This window comes from Chiloscyllium plagiosum, chromosome 11 (assembly GCF_004010195.1).
Source record: "Chiloscyllium plagiosum isolate BGI_BamShark_2017 chromosome 11, ASM401019v2, whole genome shotgun sequence".
Taxonomy (NCBI): domain Eukaryota; kingdom Metazoa; phylum Chordata; class Chondrichthyes; order Orectolobiformes; family Hemiscylliidae; genus Chiloscyllium; species Chiloscyllium plagiosum.
This window is the reverse complement of record NC_057720.1, coordinates 65,591,586-65,607,943: the sequence shown is the minus strand read 5'-3', so window position 1 is coordinate 65,607,943 and position 16,358 is coordinate 65,591,586. Positions and strand designations below refer to the sequence as shown.

The following is a 16,358-nucleotide window of genomic DNA, read 5'->3' as shown; positions in this document are numbered from 1 at the left end:
GAAATGGCACAAAATTCATTAATTAAATCAATACACAGTACCACAAACACTTGATAATCTAAAACAACAGATAAAACAAACTGTTAATGTAGTCCACTGTCAGAGGGAACCATGTTGTGAGTATTTACAACATGATAAATTATAATGATACACAAGGGAGACTGGGTTTGTCTCTAAATGTGTATTCTTGAACTCTCTTGAATGCTGTGTTGCTACATATACCACAACTTGTAGAGTGAAACTGCAAGCAAAGGTAGTTCATTTTAGAGGAGCCAATTGTTATAAATAAGTTCATGTAGTCAGAGTGCCAGGAGCACCTCCAACCAGAGATAAAATCTTGTTAAAACTGAGAGCAGTTTGATGTAGTGACCTTGGCTGAGACTGGCCATGGTTGTTCATTTGGGAGCTTTGGAGGTAACAGGAAAGCAGGGACTTTCAATATTAGGCAGAGAAGAAATCAGCAATCCTCTTCAAGCAGGGCTTAATAATTGACCTATCTCCATTGATAAAAGCCTGTAACTGAACTTCTTACATTAATGGGAGGTAGTGGCTGAGTGGTATTATCTGGAGACCCCAGTGATGCCTGAGGGACCCAGGTTTGAATCCTGCCACTGCAGATGGTTGAGATTGAATTCAATAAAAATCTAGAATTAAGAATCCACTGTCAACTGTCTGGAAAAACTCATCTGGCTCACCGATGCTCTTCAGGGAAGGAAACTGCCATCCTTACCTGGTCTGGCCTACATGTGACTCCAGACCCACAGCAATGTGGTTGATACTTAACTGCCCTCTGGGCAATAAATGCTGCCTAGCCAGCAATGCCCACAACCTGTGTAGGAATTTTTAAAAATCAGAATTAGAACCTTTCTCCATGCTGCTCCGATGAGTACAGGTACAGACATAATCTAATTAACTGATATTTCTCCCTTTGAGTTTTCAGTAAATGAAAGTTATAGAGAAGCATTTGATGTGAAGCTTTACCTTGAAATTACATAATAAATAATGCTCCAAACATATCAGGGCCCTTTACCTTGTCAGCATCTAATACTGTCCTAATTAACAGGGTACCCTACACTTTACCCATTAATAGCTTCTGACACTTTTCCAATTAATAGGGTGTCTTATTCTGTCCCTATTAACAGGTTATGCTACACTTCCTCCAATTCTCATTTTAAATAGACTTAATGTGTCATTGCTGCATCAGATTGTAGTGAGGGTCAGAGAAAGAGTACAGGATTTACATCAAGGTAAACCTCCCAACCATGGAACCCATTCTAAGAACTGTCAATGTCTTCCCATCTGTGGCACCTGAAGCTTTTCCGATCATTCCCATTATCTGTCCTGAAAAGGCAAATGACAGGTTAAAAGCTAAAATTGAGACCAGAGCTAGTGCCAATATATTATCACTCTGCGTCCTGAAAGGTGTACCTCAGCAAATGGCATTCCATGGTACAGACTGCCTCACAGCAGATAATGGATCACTAATTCTGTGCATAGACATAATCATAATGTTGTGCCAATATACAAGGTCAACTTGGCATCCCACAATCTTCTACCTCATAAATAGTAACGGTCCAGCAGTGACAGGGCACAGATCTTGGTATAAGACTGAGATTCAAACCACACCCACTATAGTGGAACAGACCACATGTGACTGAAAGTTACCATCACCCCACTACCCAGCTGATTCAAGTGAGTCACATATGGTCTATTCCACTACAAACTGCATCTGTTACAGATTATCTTATTTTAGTTGAACTTTTCTGACTGCAGCAATAGCGTTGGCTGCCCCTAAAGCAAGTAATTATCATTGGCTTGCCATTGTCATTTCATGCTGGTGTCCATCTTCAAGCAACGTGTTAATGGTAGGGCCTTTCCTTTGCCAAGGAGATCCTTCCTATAAGCTTTCACTGGTGTTGAGGTGACTACTAATTTGATTAGTTTCTCTCAGAATTCTTTGTCAGAGAAATTACATCCATGCCCTTAACTGTGACATGTTGTGACAAACTTGTCAAAAGTTTCTTGAGGGTTCTGTCTGCATGAACTGAGTTGAAGTCTGACGATCCTCAAGTGAATTTAAACCTTAAGCTGGTCTTTGAGTATTCTTTAAAACTGCCACAACTGTACACTGGGCACAGAGAGAGAGAGAGAGAGAGAGAGAGTCAGGAATCCAGTCACAAATATTTGGATACAAGCAAATATTTCTAGAATATGCAGCCAGCCAAGATCATATAACATTATTGCTGATCATGGTGGTACATTGCAAAGGAACAGAGACCAGGTCAGGTCAAGGTAAGAAAGTGAGAAGGAAACTCCAATAACTGTGTGCCAATATTGAGTAGCAGCAATGCAAGAGCTAGTTCAAGCAAGAGCAACTGAGAACAACGTGTACCTCTTCAGACAGATATATGATCATTGGATCAAGAGGAATTGTCAAACCTCCAAAGCATGACATTGATATTTGAATTGCTAACCTTGTTAAACCTGTCATTATTGGTTTGTATAGTTCTTGAATTGACACACATGCCTATGTACAATTATGTACATCTATTTTGGATTTGTTTGTTTTTCTTTTTAAAAAAGAATAAAGTTGTAATATGTCTCACAGCTAGAATGAAGGATATATTTATGATGCAAGTTTATGATGCAAATGCCTGTGACTGTAATATATGTGTAAAGGAACTATCGTAAGTATTGCTACATCAGATAAAAATAAGTAAAAGCCCACCACACAGAGGTAGATCAAGATGAAGACTATGTAAACTTACTGTAATGTTTGCTATCTCCTCTCTCTTCCATGGTCCCACTGATATTCATGGTCAACATATGAAATTCAACTGCTTTAGAGTCATAGAGTCATAGAGATGTACAGCATGGAAACAGACCCTTCGGTCCAACCAGTCCATGCCGACCAGATATCCCAACCCAATCTAGTCCCACCTGCCAGCCCCCGGCCCATATCCCTCCAAACTCTTCCTATTCATATACCCATCCAAATGCCTCTTAAATGTTGCAATTGTACCAGCCTCCACTACATCCTCTGGCAGCTCATTCCATACACGTACCACCCTCTGTGTGAAAATGTTGTCCCTTTGTTCTCTTTTATATCTTTCCCCTCTCACCCTAAAATTATGCCCTCTAGTTCTGGACTCCTCGATCCCAGGGAAGAGACTTTGTCTGTTTATCCTATTCATGCCCCTCATGATTTTGTAAACCTCTATAAGGTCACACCTCAGCCTCCAATGCGCCAGGGAAAACAGCCCTAGCCTATTCAACCTCTCCCTATAGCTCAAATCCTCCAGCCCTGGAAACATCCTTGTAAATCTTTTCTGAACCCTTTCAAAAGTTTCACAACATCCTTCCAATAGGAGACCAGAATTGCAAGCAATATTCCAAAAGTGGCCTAACCAATGTCCTGTACAGCCACAACATGACCTCCCAAATTCTATAGTCAATAAAGAAAATGATACCAAACGCCTTCTTCACTATCCTATCTACCTGCGACTCCACTTTCAAGGAGCTATGAACCTGCACTCCAAGGTCTCTTTGTCCAGCAACACTCCCTCAGACCTTACCATTAAGTGTATAAGTCCTGCTAAGATTTGCTTTCCCAAAATGCAGCACCTTGCATTTATCTAAATTAAACTCCATCTGCCACTTCTCAGCCCATTAGCCCATCTGATCAAGTTCCCATTGTAATCTGAGGTAACCTTTTTCGCTGTCCACAATTTTGGTGTCATTCGTAAACTTACTAACTATACCTCTTATGCTCATATCCAAATCATTTATATAAATGACAAAAAATAGTTGACCCAGCATCAATCCTTGCGGCACTCCACTGGTCACATACCTCCAGTCTGAAAAACAACCCTCCACCACGACCCTCCGTCTTCTATCTTTGAGCCAGTTCTGTATCCAAATGGCTAGTTCTCCCTGTTGACTTTGCTTACACCCAGTAGATGACATGCAAACATGGAATCATTACTATCAGGAAAGGAAATGAGCAGAGAGAGTGGATAGAGAAGTGTATAGAAACAATACTTGGCATGCTGAAAATCTGAAATAGAAATATAGAATCATAGATATTCTGGGAAACAGAAAAAGGCCCTTTGGCTCATCACATCCATGCCAGGCACAAACAACAATCTAACTATTGAAATTCCATTTTCCACCAATTGGCCATAGCCTTGTACACCTTGGCATTGCACGTGCCCATCTAAGGACTTCCTAAATGTTATGAGGGTTTCTGCCTCTACCATCTTTACAGGCAGAGAGTTCCAGATTCCCGCCACCCTCCCAGTCATGTTCCCTCAATCTCATCTGCTCCAAAGAACATAATCCCAGCCTGTCCATAATTAAAACTCTCCAGCCCAGGTAACATCCCGCACCCTCCCCTGCACCCTCTGCAGCGCTTTCACATCCCTCCTATAATGTGGATTCCAGAACAGTGCACAATGCTGTAGCTGAATCCTAACCAACATTGTCTACAGTTCCAGCATCATTTTCCTGTTCTCAGCTGCTGTACCTCAGTTAGTAAAGGCCATTGTGCCATACGACTTTCTAAGCTTTTCACCCATCTGTCCCACTATCTGAAGGGACTGGTGGGCAAACACACCAAGGTGCCTCTGATCCTCAGTGCTTCCCAGTGCCCTATCATATATTGCCTTGTCCTGTCTGTCCTGACCAAGTGCATCACTTCACATTTATCTGAATTCAACTTCATTTGCCACTGAGTGGCCCTCCTGACCAGTCTGAATAAAATAAAAATATTCTCAGCAGGTCAGATAACCTCTACGCAGAGAGCAACAGTATTACTGCTGAGGAAAGGTCATCAACCTGAACAGTGTCACTATGACCGTAAATGCTGCCAGATCGGAAGGGTGCATGTGAATTGTCTTTTGTACAGAAAATCAGTAGTTCAGTGAGCAAACTATTTCCTTTCTTAACCTGCGGGAATAATCTGCCTGCACATCCGTCCATTAATTTGTAAATAGATTCAATATTTATGCTGTAGTGGTTTATTCCATGGGCCTTTTATCTCCAGTTGGCCGGGAATTGAACTCAGATTGCAGACTGAATGAAAGTCTTTTTGTCCTCTGACATGGTACAAGTAAAATCAGTCTACTTCCTTTTCTCTATAAACTGGAGTTTTCTACTCCCAGCTGCTGCCCCAGTGAATTACTGGAAGGAACCCGTTTCCTATGGACCATGTCAGAGTGGTGGTGACTATTTTGGGCTGGTAACCCAATTAATTAAATCATGCAATGTCCTTTGTTTTTTTTTAAACTAAGCCACAGCATTAGCATCCCAGATCAGTGAGCACTGTAACCTATCACCTAAGGCAAGTGGAGGGTTACATCCATTCTGTCTAAGGAGGGATGTTTAATCAAATAGAAGTTGGCATGGGTCACAAACACTCAGCAATGCTAGGACTTTTGAGGCTGCAGCAACCAATGGAGGGAAAACTTGGAAAGGGTACTTTCTATGTTTTTTATTCATACTGGGAGATTCTGCTAAGAGATTTGAGAGTTCAAGGTGAGGTGATATTCCTCAAGGACAGGAAGACACCCGTGGGACCATCTGCCAAGAGAATTGAGAAACTCTTGGTGGGGGTGGGGTGAACAGCATAAACATGATCGCGTGTAAACCCATGTACACTTCCTGGCCCAAGTTCTTGCCACGGCAGTTAGTGCAGAAGTGGCCTGAAATTACAAAGTCCATATCCAATGGGACACCTCCCATTCTCATACCAGCATGAGGCTTTTAGGAAGGCAGCTGGCCATTGAACTAACCAGCTACCATCATTGCAGAGGGATTTTGGCATCTGGTGCACTCTGGTCTAGCTAAGATCAGATTTGAACTTTATGGACTTGTTTGGATAGGCAGGATATCTGTTTGGAGAGGTAATGTACCAGTAGGGGCACAATCCTGGGACACCTTTAAGGGGATCAGATACCTGGGGAGTTGGGGGTGGATTGGCCATCAGGTATATTTTTGGATTGTTATTAATACAGAAGGTTGTGTCTAAAGCTGCATAAACCCTTTGGAATTGTCTAGCTGTCAAAGAGGCCGTCTGTGTGTGGAACTACATGAGAAGGGTGAGCTACTAAATGAACATTTTGCATCAGTATTTATCGCGGAGAAGCATTTGGAAGATAGGGATCTTGGGAAAATAAATATTAACATTTTGAAGAGTTTGTATTATCAAAAAGAAGGTGCTGGGAGTCTTAAAATGAATAAAGGTAGATAAATCACCGTGACCTGATCAGATGTTCCCCAGAACTTCATGGGAAGCTAGGGAAGAGATTGCTGGGCCCCTTCTGAGATATTTGTATCATTGACAGCCATGGCTGAGGTGCCAGAAGACTGGAAATTGGCCAATGTAGTACCATTATGTTAGAAAGGCTGTAAAGAAAAGCTAGGGAACTGTAGACCAGTGAGCCCGATGTGAGTGATGATTAAGTTGTTGGAGGGGATTTTGAGGGACAGGATTTACATGTATTTGGAAAGACAAGGACTGATTAGGGATAGTCAACATGGCTGTGTGTGTGGGAAATCGTATCTCATTAACAAAATTGAATGTTTTGAAGAAGATTGATAAAGACAGAGTGGAGCACATTGTCTTTGTGGACTTCACAAAGTGTTTGATGAGGTTCTGCATGGTGGTGAGTAAGTTAGTTAGTAAGATTAAATCACATGAGATCCAGGGGGAGCTAGGCAATTGGATGGTGGTAGATAATTGTTTTTGGACTGGATGCCTGTGACAAGTGGTTTATTGCAAAGATCAATATTGGGTCCACTGCTTTTCATAACTTATATAAAGATTTATTTGTGAATATAGGTTGGTTAGTGAGTTTGCAGATGACACCAAAAGAGGTGGTACCATGGACAGTAAAGAAGATTATCCTGGAGTACAATAGGACCTTGATCAGTTGGACCAATAGACTAAGGAGTGGCAGATGGAGTTAATTTAGATAAATGGAGGATGTTGTATTTTAGTAAGGCAAACCAGGTGTCACAAAGCTAGTCCTTTTTTCTAAAACTGTTCCTTTTCTCAAAGATACTGTATCCTTGGTTTTCTTCAGAGTGATTGCGAAACACTCTGGACTCCAAAACGGCTGGGTTTGGTACAAAGATAAAAGGCCTTTTTGTTCATATGTAGTTAGGTGAGACTTTACGCCAAAGCTTTTATGTTTTTTTAAGTAACCTGTATAAGTCAAGGGAGCGTGGCCATCTCTCTAGCTGAGCAGTTCAGTTCATAACTTTAGTTAGGGGTTCACCTGTGGAGCTGTGTGGAAACAAGCTGCTAGGCTCTCTCTCCTTCTGCCCTTCTAACTTCAACTTGTAAGCCTTTGCTTCATTTTTACTGTGTTTAAAGGGGTTTGCTTATTGGGATTGTTGTGTATATTCAGAACAGCATAATTAAGTCAAGTGAGTTCTATAGGTGTTCTTTATTCTATTCTTTGTGTTGCATTCCAAAATTTTGTGAATAAATTTTTATCAGTTTTAAAACCTGGTAGTCAACCTAGCTAACTTACATTGGATAATTTTCACTGTACACTTACCCAAAACAAATTGCAAAATTATGGTCTGGGCTGCCCGCTTAAGAATATTTTGAGTGGTCTGGCCTAGTCCATAACACAGGGCAGGATTAATACAGTTAATTTTAGGCCCTGGGGAGTGTTGCTGAACAAAGAGTCTTAGGGGTACATATTTCCATGAACATGAAGTCACAGGTAGACAGGGTGCTGAAGAAGGCTTTTGGCATATGTACCTTCATTGGTTAGAACATTGAGTATAGGATTTGGGATGTCATGTTACGGCTGTATAGGAAATTGGTGAGGCCACTTTTGGAGTACTGCATACAATTCTGGTCATCGTTCTATAGGAATGATGATGTTAAACTTGAGAGGGTGCAAAGAAGATTTGCAAGGACGTTGCCAGGACTGGAACTATAGGGAGAGGCTAAAGAGGCTGGGGCCTCTTTCTTTGGAGCATCGGAGGCTGAAGGGTGACCTTTAGGAGAATTACAAATTCATGACGGCCATGGATGAGGGGAATAGCAAAGGTTTTTCTCCTAGGTTTGGAGAGTCCAAAACTAGTGGGCATAGGTTTAACATGAGAGGGAAAAGATTTAAAAGGGCAACTTTTTCATGCTGTGGTCAGTGTGTGTATGGAATGAGCTGCCAGAATTAGTGGTGGAATTACAACATTTAAAAGACATCTGGATGGGTATATGAATAGGAAGGGTTTAGAGGGATATGAACCATATGCTGGCAAATGGGACTAAGTCAGATGAAAGTGTCTGGTTAGTGCAGACTCGTTGAACTGAAGGGTCTGTTTCCGTGTAGTTTGACTCTATTATTCTATAAGTGTCAAACCTGACAAGAATCGTTGAAACATATTTAATGAATAAGAGTTCTTACCTGAGTATTGTCTGTGATAAATGATCTGTTTAAAGAGATAATATTTACTTTTCTTTTGTTGTGTGCATGGGTACTAGTTAGGTTAATATAGTAGATGAAGGAGAGAGCGTTGTGGATGGAACTATGGGTTAGCATGAGTTGGCATTAAGTTGGCATATGGGTTATGAGGGACCGTAGGGGATTGAGACAGGTGCATAGTGATTTGGAGACTATGATGGATTATGGAGGATGGATAGAAGGGCATAATGTGGCATGGGGGTATGAGGAGCCACTGGTAATGGATTGGAGGGCATTAGGAGACATGAGTTGTTTTTGAGGGAGCATGCAGAGTGTATGGGGTGACAATAAGTAAGGGGCTGTGAAGAGTGAGAGCTAGAGATTGTTTTATTTTAATTTATGAACCCTAGTTTTCCAGCCAGCCTGCCTTGGAAAGCAGCAATACCATACTGAGGCATAAGCTAAGTAAGATACAGTTCAGGGCACCACATTGTGAGGGACCCTCTAACTATGAGGAAAATGACTACTAAAATTTAAAGTTTCACATAACTGATTGAAAACTAAAGAAGACAGGGAAAAAACTTACTGAAATAGAATTTTTTCATTCTGATATGACAATAATACTCCTATATGACTACACAATTTTTATATAGAACAGTCCTACTTGGACATATCAGAAAGCTTTGATTTTACAGAATAAAATCCCTACAGCATGGAAACAGGCCCTTCAGCCCAACAAATCTATTCCGAGGCTCCATTGAAGAAGTGCAGCGTTCGGACTCACAGGCTCCTGTGTCTCAAACTGAGGAACTGCAACATTACAAATGGAGTTGAAAACACCTCTACGATTCTGCCCTTTTCTCTTGACCTCACAGTCACATGATCCAGTTGGATGCTTCTATTGCTAAATAAAAGTGCCTTAAATCGCTCTTTCAAGACAATAATAAATGCAAATGTAGTTTTGATACCTAAGCAATTTCCTTCAAAACAAAATTATTTTCAAAATAAAATCTAATGATGTGTGAAAAGCCCTCATTTCTATTGACACCAGGGAAATGTATGTAACATTGAAGTATATGGATTATGTTTTTTCTTCAAATTGTAAATGTAGAAGATTGAACTCAAAGCAAAAGAAAACCTAACTGATGTAAACTACAAGAGTGTGAATAAACGGAAAAGAATTGGGAAAAAAGAAGTCATTGATGGTGATGCACCAAATGCCATCTCCGAGAGACAACTTCCAAGTGAAATCCTTTGTTCCTATGATGGATGCTGAAACCACCTTAAAAGAAATCTCAGCATATATGAAAATAAAAAACCCATAATCTCAGAATAAGAGGCAGATTATTTAAGACTGGGATGAGGTGAAATTGCTTCACTTTGAGGATGTTGAGTCTTTAGGATTCTTTACTCTAGGAAACTATAGAGGCTCAATCATTGAGCAGGTTCAAGAAAAAAAACTGACAGGTTTCTTGAGACTAGTGATATTAAGGGATGTGGGAACAGCGTGAGAAAGTAGCATTGAGGAGGTAATCAGCTATGATTTAGAACTGCAGGGCAGCTTTGATGGGCTGAATGGCCTGCTCCTGTTCCCATGATGCCAAAAAAAATTGTTTTTGGTTAATTTAGATGTCTTGGATAAATAGCTGCAGGGACTTGTAAAAGTTCTTGGTAAAAAGGTTACCCTGACAATGTTGTACACCTCTTCCCACCCTATCTCTTGCAAAAATGCCATCCCGTATTCCCAATTCCTCCGCCTCCGCCGTATGTGCTCCCAGGAGGACCAGTTCCACCATAGAACACACCAGATGGCCTCCTACTTTAGAGACCGCAATTTCCCTTCCCACATGGTTAAAGATGCCCTTCAACGCATCTCGTCCACATCCCGCACCTCCGCCCTCAGACCCAACCCCTCCAACCGCAACAAGGACAGAACGCCCCTGGTGCACACCTTCCACCCTACCAACCTTCGCATAAACCAAACCATCCGCCGACATTTCCGCCACCTCCAAACAGACACCACCACCAGGGATATATTTCCCTCCCCACACCTTTCCGCCTTCCGCAAAGACCGTTCCCTCCGTGACTACCTGGTCAGGTCCACGCCCCCCTACGACCCACCCTCCCATCCTGGCACCTCCCCCTGCCACCGCAGGAACTGTAAAACCTGCGCCCACACCTCCTCCCTCACCTCCATCCAAGGCCCCAAAGGAGCTTTCCACATCCATCAAAGATTTACCTGCACATCCACTAATATCATCTATTGTATCCGTTGCTCCCGATGCGGCCTCCTCTACATTGGAGAGACTGGGCACCTCCTAGCAGAGCGCTTTAGGGAACATCTCAGAGACACCCGCATCAATCAACCAAATCGCCCAGTGGCTCAACATGTCAACTCCCCCTCCCACTCTGCCGAGGATATGGAGGTGCTGGGCCTCCTCCACCGCCGCTCCCTCACCACCAGACGCCTGGAGGAAGAACACCTCATCTTCCGCCTCGGAACACTTCAACCACAGGGCATCAATGTGGATTTCAACAGCTTCCTCATTTCCCCTTCCCCCACCTCATCCTAGCTTCTAACCTCCAGAAACTCGATCCCCTGACCTGTCCGGACTTGTCCGACCTGCTGTGCTCTTCCAGCACCATTGATCCAGAATGTTGTTGTTAACTGAGTTGTAAAAATAAAGCACTTCGAAGCTTACATCAAAGAAAATTATTCAGATAAAGGGCACTTATGCCACTTGGACCTACATCCAGTCAGCATCCAAGATGAGATTCGGTTGGTTTTCCCTAATGTAAGAGCAATATTGCAGCTCTTTTTTGAGACTAATGATAACAAATTCCTTAGGAGAAAGGTCAACTTTGCATCTGAAAAACATCACAAATGAGCTGTGGACAACAATGTTTGAAGGAAAGCTGTCTGCCTTAATCGATGTAGGGAACATGAGAAAGCTTGTTGTTTATCATTGGAGGGCGTGATCTGCGACTTTACTGTTCAAGAATATCAAAAGAAAATGTTTTAATTTTTTTTGCAGGTTGTCTTGCTGGTTCTATTTGGCAAGTACTGATCTGTATAATTGTTCTGTACATTAAGAATTTTCATACATGCTAATTAATTGTAACTTGTTTTCCTTTGAAAGTATTTCAAACTTCAGATAGGCTTATTGAAAGATATATGTTTTATTTAGAGGTTTTCATTGTGCATTCACCTCTGTATATCTGCACATATGAAGCGGTGATGGTTTATTTACATTGGGGTCACGCTGCTCTGGCTTCCAGCCTGCTCCACTCCATTCCTCCACCCTGCTCTACCTCAGGGGAAAATCAGGTCATATTCTGGTCTTTGGGCCTTGTCCTCAGGCCTTCTGTGGTCACCCGGGCTGAATTCTAATCCAGTCCTGGATTTACCAACCACAGATGCTAAACCTATTTCCATCAGGCTGAAAGCATTCTGCCCAAGGTTAGTATTTCGGTAACTGCTTTTCAATTATTAAGTATATTAAATAAAAGTCAATGCTGCTGACCTTCAAAAAGTTGCAAAAGATAAGCGGACAACTTCAGCAGCAGGTTTTAGCCAATCTAAAGCTGCCTTTGAACTATAAGAGGAAGGGAAAGGGGGGAGTTACTGAGGAACAAAGTTCAATATGCCTAGGAAAGGATACTAATTTAAACACCAGGGAAAACTGACTAATTGCTTCAATGAAGAAAGCCTGACACAGCCCCTAAGAAAGCCCAAATATCAGCAGTTGGATTTAGGTCTTATAATATAGGGGATAGCAAATTCTTTCACTTGTACTGAAGAATGCATGCAAACAAAAATGACAATACAAATTTATAAAGCACCATTAATACTTCAGAAAAGGTCTCAAGCCCTTAATTGCAGGAGTATGAAGGGAATGAGAGGATGTGCAGCCCAACTTGCCAATGTAATGGATTTAGGTGACAAAAGGCACTGTTGCTAAAGCCAGGATGACAGACAGGATAAATGGACAACAGTTGAAAGGAATAGAGTGTTTCTTAATGAAAAGAGTGAATGTGTGTATGTATCTGGAGGGACTCTTATTTTCTCCTCTCCCACTGAATGTCCAAATGAGAGATAGGGACCATAGATTAGATTCAATTCTGTACAGAATGGGAACAGGCCCTTCAGCCCAACATGTCCACACCAATCCTCCAAAGTGTAACCCACCCAGACCGTACGCTATATTTACCCTGACTAACATCTAATTAGTATGAGCTGAAAATGTGTTGCTGGAAAAGCGCAGCAGGTCAGCAGCATCCAAGGAGCAGGAGAATCGACATTTTGGGCCTGAGCCCTTCTTCAGGAATTCCTGGATGCTGCCTGACCTGCTGCGCTTTTCCAGCAACACATTTTCAGTTCTGATCTCCAGCATCTGCAGTCCTCACTTTCTCCTATTTAATTAGTATGGCCAATTCACCTGAACAGCACACTTTTGGATTGTGGGAGGAAACCAGAGCACTCGGAGGAAGCCCACACAGACACAGGGAGAACGTACAAACTCCAAAGAGACAACTGCCCAAAGCAGGATTTGAACCCGGGTCTATGGCGTTGTGAGGGAGCAGTGCTGACCACTGAGCCACTCTGCTGCCCAAAGTATCACTTTCCAAGCAGGATCAGCTCTGTGACAGATTAGGGCTGGTGCAGGTGTTGCTCTGTTTCACCCTGAGTGTGGTATCTATCAGTCCCACGTGTTGTACCCGGAGTGTGGTACCTGTTGGTCCCATGTGTTTCACCCCGAGTGTGGTGTCTATTGGTCTCACAAGTACCTATCAGTCCCACATGTTTCACCTTGAATGTGGGTCTATCAGTTGCACCCACTGTTCCCACTGACTTGTGCAGATTGCTGGCTGCCCAAACTGATGCTATTAATATCCTGGAGGTTACTATTGACCAGAAACTGAACTGGACCAGACATATAAGTATTGTTTGTGACCACAAAAGCTAGTAAGAGATCTGAATTATGTGGCAAGTTCCCTGAATTCCCCTAATTTTGCCCATCAGCTACAAGTCAGGAGTGTGATGGAATACTCCCCAGATGCCTGGATAAGTATAACTCCAACAACACTCAAAAAGCTCCACACCATCCAGACAACAAAAAAGATACCACCAAATTAAACATTCATTCCTTCTACCATTGACACAAAGTGGCAGCAATGTGTATAGTATACAAGATGCATTGTACAATGCAAAGTTCCTTTGACAGCATCTTCCAAGCCAGTGACTTCTATTGCCTAGAAGGACATAGCCAGCAAATGCATGGGACCACCCATAAACTTATAAACCATCCTGACTTAGATAAATTCACCATTCCATCATAGCCACTGACTTGAAACCCTTGAATTCTTTGCCAAACAGCACAGTTGGTTACCTACACCAGATGAACGTAATGATTCAGTAAGATAGGAGATCACCACTTTCTCAAGGGTATTTAGGGATGGGCAACATGTACTGGTTTTCCCAGAAATGCCCAAACCTCACCAAAACATTATTGTCCACCTATTCTGACACACATCAAAAAACATGATTGCTGCAAATAATTCCCTTGCCAGTCAACATAACAAGCAAAATCTCAACAAACATTGACAGGCGAATATACCTGGAATTTCTCTTTGTCTTTGAGTTACCATGGAGAGGTCAAGAAGATTGATAGATGGGTGATCTTCTTCACTTCTGACAGTGGAGTCAGGTATAAAAACAATAGAACCAACAAATGTGTACCAGCTGTGGACAACGATTGCAAATTCTACACAGCTGAATTTTAATATAACTTGCAGCTTTTCCTATAGCTTCAAAGCTGATAAATTGTTTTTGGCTGATATGGATTTAACTCCTGAACTATACCACTTTCTACAGTCACAACAGACACATCCAAAAGCATATCCACACTTCAGTTTACCTTGTTAACCAACTCAAATTGTGAGCAGTGAGTATTTAAACCGTGTACTAAAGGGGGGCAGAATTGTTTATTGAAGGTTGTGAGATCATAACAGCTTGGATCAGACTCCATGATGATTTTAAACTCCAGTAGTGGAAACACTGACTTTGGGCTAAAGCCATCAAAATGTGGATGGTTTACAGTGGTGCAGCTGCGAACATGGATTACCCAATAAAGAGGCAACTTTTTTAAGCACAGGAAGTTGAAAGAATTTAGAATTGTTTTGAAGCTGAAGGAAGGAGAGTAATTCAGCTGTGGTTGCTTCATGGCCTCAATGTATCGGAATTCTTAATGTGCAGTATCAACTTGACAAACATGCGATAAACACGGACTGTTAAGCAAGGATTGTTTTGCTTAAACCCATCTGCCGACTGTGTGCTTATAGTCTTCAACATTCCTTTTGTAATCTGTTCCTACAATAATGAGCCCATAAATGAGCCCAATCACTTTGTTTAATGAGCCGTATTCAGCACTGAAATTACAGCTAATATGAAATTAACTTCAAATCTAATTAGATCTGTTTCTGATTATTTGACTTTGCTTCAGATACTTCATACTTAAATGTGTTTCCTCTAATTAACTGTTTAGTTTTTGCTATGTCTGTCCTAACATCCAAAATTACAGCAGGACAGACTGACCATGCTCTCTGAACATACAGCAGATTTGTCTGATAGTATTTTATAAAATCTCAGGGCGTCATTAGAGTGTTTGCATTTTTGCCATCAAATATTGACATACCGCAGTACTCGATAAAAAGGGAGCGTTGGTGTGTTTAAAATTGTTTAGGAGATGATGCAGTGAGTCTTGTTAATGAAACAATGGTGGAATCCAAAAAGGAGGAAGAGTGTATAGAAAAGTGTGTTTGAGGTTTAGAAGAAAGAAGAAAGACAAGTTCAAAAGAGCAACGATTATTGTCAGTTTAATATTGTCAGATGAAGGTTCAAGTGTTGAGTTGAAAGAAAGATACTTTATCAAACAAGCTTTATCCCATATTCTGTCCAAAATTGCAAATGGATGCTAGAAGATCTTCTTTTCTCTCAAATGTAACCCACATGAAGGCATGTAAATTCCTCAATTGAATTTGCATTGGATGAGAAAAGTTATTTAGGAGAATGGAGGGCTTTAAGATAGAATGGGAGTTTTACTGCAGCCGAGGATAGGGTTATGAAAAACTTCCTGAACAATTGCTTTGTTTCAAGTCTTCATGGTAACAGAAGTGAAAATATTCCTGATATTCCAGGGCATTGTTAATGAATCATGAACTGGAACTCAGTCATGTTAATATAGGTAAGAAAACAGCATGAAGAAAACAGCATGAAGAAAATAGCAGCACTGACAAATCCCCAGGAACTGATTACTTCTATCTGATGGTTTTAAAGGAAATAGAGAAGGAATTTGTAGGTGTTTCAGCCATAATCCTCTGAGGGATCTGGTGTCAAAAATTCTCCTTTAGAATTGGAAAATTGCAAATGTTACCCCATTATTCAAGAAATGCATGAGTAAAGCTAGGACTTGAAGCCATGATACATCCACAGCTGAGAATCTATTAATCCAAAATCTGGTGTGGGGAAATTATCGAAAAAGTATAATTGAAGGGAGAGAGATTGAGCACTTCCTGTAAATTGAACTGATTCAAAGAAACATGTCATTTCTACATTTTGGAGCAGTAACTGAAATCATAAATTGAGGAATGTCTGTGGATGGAATTTAGACGGACTTCCAGATGGCTTTCCATAATGTCCCACAAATTCCTGGAAAATTATTGACCTTGCTCACCGATTGTTTAGGATATCAAAGAGGTCATCATAGAATCCCTAAAGTGTGGAAACAGGCCATTTGGCCCAACAAGTCCATGCTGACCCTCCGAAGAATAACCCACCGATATAAAAGACAGAGAATCGAGTTAATGGGTAGTTAGTTCAAGTTGAGGGAGGTTTTATTAGGTCCCCTGGATACCACCATCTGGAAAATCTCAAAC

The 16,358-nt window shown here is 41.4% G+C and overlaps 1 protein-coding gene across 4 annotated transcripts in view; it reads right to left on the bottom strand.

Moving 5' to 3' along the window:
* Nucleotides 1–16,358, bottom strand: part of LOC122554489 (KN motif and ankyrin repeat domain-containing protein 1-like) — a 133,652-nt gene that overhangs the window by 54,151 nt on the left and 63,143 nt on the right. The window contains exon 1 of one of the 4 annotated variants that reach the window (XM_043699599.1): nucleotides 14,042–14,062. The exons of the other annotated variants lie outside the window; for them this stretch is intronic. The gene's annotated coding sequence lies outside the window, so the exon portion shown is untranslated. Of the gene's footprint in view, nucleotides 1–14,041; nucleotides 14,063–16,358 lie in introns of those variants that run through there. 4 annotated transcript variants of the gene reach the window in all.